The 4,343-nt window shown below is 43.8% G+C and overlaps 1 pseudogene; it reads right to left on the minus strand.

Moving 5' to 3' along the window:
- Positions 1-3,632: 3,632 nt before the first annotated feature.
- Positions 3,633-3,749, minus strand: LOC136646234 (5S ribosomal RNA; annotated as a pseudogene).
- Between the last annotated feature and the right edge of the window lie 594 nt (positions 3,750-4,343).

Here is a 4,343-nt window from a genome sequence, read left to right on the forward strand (position 1 = left end):
GGAAAGGGGTTTGAGATACATTGTCCACTGATTTAGCTTTGTCCTGTCCTCATCCTACCCCTCTCTTTACCCAGTTCCAGCCTCAACGCTGGTGGAGTTGTGCCAGTAGCCAGTCGGCACCCCATTAAAAGGTACACATCTTTCTGGATGCTGTGTTGGCATATATGTGGCTCCCATAGGTAATGGGGCTTCTGCACTGGCAGAGCAGTCTAAAGCAGTATGCTACTGTTTCCCCAGGTTAGGACTGGACCTATGGCTTTCTTCTCTCACCTAGTGTCTCAGGTGAGTAAGCAGACAGGAAAAGTGAAGATTTTTCTCTTTACTGATGGAGAAAATAATTGTCTTCTGCATCTTTATAGACTGTTAACTCAAGCAGCAACAGAGAAAAATACAAACCATTTACAGAATATCATTGCTTTTAGATAGTAAATATTTGTACCTGTTTTTCCTGTGGTGTGAATGATTATAATTTATGGATATAGCAAAAAGAATTACAATTTACTTTATCATTGGTTTCCAACAGCTTTTCACTTCCCTTTGTGGTGTCAGATAAAGTATTAAAAGCTAAAAAAAAATAGCAATTTAATAAGAACATAAAACATCTTTGTAAGCTTCCATCTACATTACATCCACAATACAATCCAAAAATTAAAACCCTTATATAATAAAACAGTTTAATAAAACATATAATGTATAGCCAGAATTTAAAATGGGATTATAAAATGGAAGCACAACAGATGAGCAGCCCAATGTGAGCTGCCCGCAGCGCCCAGGCTCGGCGGCTCCAAGGAGGGATGCCACCGAATCCTACGCCTCCCGCCCTACCACGGGAGGCACCTCAGGAGAAAGGGACATTTCTCCCCTTCCCCCGAGTAAGGTAAGCAGCCCTGCAATGGGGCTACTCTCTTTAGCACTGACCAAAAGGTCGGCGCTAAAGTAAAGGCATTCATGTAGGGTGCGCAACCCTGCATGAGTGCCCTGGATCCTGCAGAGCACAGCTCCGTGGATCTGCCTCTCTCCCTCCCCCCGACATGCCTCCCTCCGCCCCCATCCACACCACCGCCAGCCTCCCCCCTCCCTGGAATGCCTCCTCCCCGCCCCGCCTACCATTCCACAGCCCAGCAGTCTGGGAGACTGCCGAGCCACGGAACCCCGGCGACCGCCGTGTGCTAGCCCAGCACCGGCCAGCTCTGGGCTAGCATGGGCAGGAGCCTGGCGGTGAGCCCCGCAAATGTGCCTTACGGCATGTTTGCAACTGTTCTCAGTGGCATGGAACCATGCCACGGACCACAGGATTGGGCTCTAAGGGATCACAGGTTGGTACTAAGGTAGACCTCATGATCACAGAGTTCTAGATCCTGCTGCATTTCACCTCCACCCCCAACAAACACACATTCACACATGCACTGCACAGAGCTTGGTCTTAGAAAATGGGTAGATTCACATGGAGAGGAGCACTCTCTATGGTAACTTAGGTTTTACATGTCAAAAACAACACCTCAAAATATACCTGGGCATTAAAAAATAGCCAATGCAGTTGCTGAAGAACTTGCTGAATATATTGGTTCCTCTTTACTTTCATTGTAGGGCAGGGAAGTATTTGAAGAGCAGCCCCACACAGGCTGGGTTCAGGCACAATGGGAACTCTTGGTTTCCTGCTATGAGAACAAGCCTTACAGCACAATCCTATGTATGTCTATATAAGAGTAATTCCCACTGAGTTCAATGGGACTTGAAGTGTGCGTAGAATTGTGACCTTACTCTATGCTTATGGGCTTCTCCCTCTACTTTCCTTCTCCTGCACGCATGAGAGGTCTGTTTTTACTTTAAGAACAAACCACAGTTCTGTGTTAAAAATAAATTTGGGAAGGTGCAGTTTGTTTACAAGCTAAAGTTAGAAAAAGTCAGGATCTCAGTTGTGGAAGATAATGATTCTAGAAGAAAAGGAAAAGAAATACTGCAAATGCAGGAAAACATGGATAACATTTTGCAATCTTGTAAGTATTTGATACACACTGGATTGGTTTAAATGGCACTTTTCTTCAGTTAATGGCCAGTAGCTCATCTAAGTAGTCCTCTGTTTATCAAGGTTCATCCCCAAGACTATTTACTTGGCCATTACTTTTGTATATTATTGGGTCACAGCCAGTGGCCATCTGCATACTGGAGGAATGGAGAGGAGTAGAAGCTGTGCTGAAATTGGACTTAGAGGCTTTCTTTTACTCCCAAGGTATCATACCTACTAAAAAGGCATCTGTTTCACTTGCCATCTCCTTTCACCTTTATGCCTACTGAAGCATAAGCACAGACTACTCCTTGATTTACTGTGTGGTTCAGTTCGGGTCAGACATAATTTACAGGTCACATCCTGGTCTGTATCAGTTTATCTTTAAAAACTTGAAAGCTTGGAAGGACAAAGACAAACCAAACACCACCTGCAAAAACAGCTGATATATTTCCTCATTACCACAACACAGATTTCAGCTGGGTTGAACTTTTCAGAAATGTGTATAATAAATACACTTAGAATGCAGAATTGTCTGCTAAAATAGCAGGGCAGAAAAACAATTGGGAATATAGGACCTAATAGTATGGGGAATTATAGATTTGATAAGAAGATTCCTTCCTTCTAACCCTGGACCTGATCTTATAGAAATTGATAGTGTAGCTTCAATTTGAAATATCATATACCAGTGTTTCTCAATGTTTGTCCTCCACTGTACCACTTCACATGGTCTATCTATTCAAAGTACCACCGGAAGTAACTGGCAATGACATCACTGCCAGTTACTTTTGGGTTGAGAAGCCATATGTGATGCAACAAACACCAAGAAGAGGCTCAGGGTGGACGGGAGGGCTTTTTCAAGCATAGAAAAGCATGCCTTGGAGCATCCTACTGCTGTTCGTTGTGTCATGTTCCTGGACTTGCTGCCAGGTGGCAGGTGTCCAGGGGTCCTGCAAGCACCACCAGACAACACCTTGAGTACCACTGGTGGTGCCCATACTACTGGTTCAGAAACACTCTCATATACAGATCTGATCACCACATCTCAAAAAGGATATCATAGATCAGGAAACTGAAGAAAACTGTGCAACCAAAAGCATGAAGGGTCCGGAGCACCTTCCTTATGAGGAAAGGCTACAACATTTGGGGCTTTTTAATTTAGAAAAAAAAGGTAGGTAAGGGGGGAAAGACATGACATTGGCTAATGCTATCCTTTGCCCCCTGCCTCCCACACTGACTTACCTGCTCTGGCTGGTGGCTAGAACGCCAAAGAGGCACACAGGAAGGCTCCAGCCTTCCTGCCAGTGCTACAACAGCATGTACTGCAGGAGCACGCTCTGCAGCTGCTTTTTGACAGCTAGAACTGGCTGAGCTTCCCAGTTTGAAAAATTATAAGTGGTATGTCTACACATACAAAGTGGATGTCTACACATTTTGCAAGATGGAAGCATTTGGGAGGAAAGTCTTGGGAGAAAACCAGGAATTTGGAGCTACTGGGGGGAAAAGTAAATCTTTGTGATATTCACCAAGCTTGGTTTTAGACTTTATTTCAGGAAAATACTGGATAGGATAGAAGTTTGTGTATACAGATGGTTGGCAACCTTCAGTCTCAAAAGACTATGGTATAAGCCTACAGCACCCGGTATTCCCAGGCGGTCTCCCATCCAAGTACTAACCAGGCCTGACCCTGCTTAGCTTCCAAGAGCAGACGAGATCGGGCATGTGCAGGGTAACAGTTGCTGCCATAACATACTGGAAAATTAATAAATTCATGTGTAAATCTGAGATATCGCAATAATACCTCCTAAGTGTGCTTGAACAGAATATGGACAAGGATAATAACTAGATCCACGAGAAATCAGTGTAACCAATAGTAGTTTCAATTGCGCAAGAGACTCAACAGAATCCATGTCTGAAGGATCCTAATTTCTGATTTGGATCCCATCTCCCCCTGCCCCCTTTTCTGGTGGTTTCTTTTTATTTTATTTTACTTTGTATGTCTGTTGCATGCCCACATGAGCTGAACTGCATCAAGAGCTTTTATTCAATGTAGAGTACGAGGCAGGGACATAGAAACTGCTCCTATAGAAGGTAGCAGGGCTGTCATATGACTTTCAAAATATTAGACCTAGTGTTCACCCAAAGAATGGATTAGCAGGAGATTCAGGCACAGACAATTACAGGGTGACCCCCCCCCCCCCAAAAAAAACAGAATCCAAAAAATTTCATTAAATCCTACAAAGGTCCAGTAAATTTCAATAAACTTACTGGACTCAAACTTATTGAGTTTGAGGAAGAGTATTGTTCCAATATTTCATGCACAAAGTCGACTTGTATA

The sequence above is a fragment of the Tiliqua scincoides genome, chromosome 3, assembly GCF_035046505.1.
Source record: "Tiliqua scincoides isolate rTilSci1 chromosome 3, rTilSci1.hap2, whole genome shotgun sequence".
Lineage (NCBI taxonomy): Eukaryota > Metazoa > Chordata > Lepidosauria > Squamata > Scincidae > Tiliqua > Tiliqua scincoides.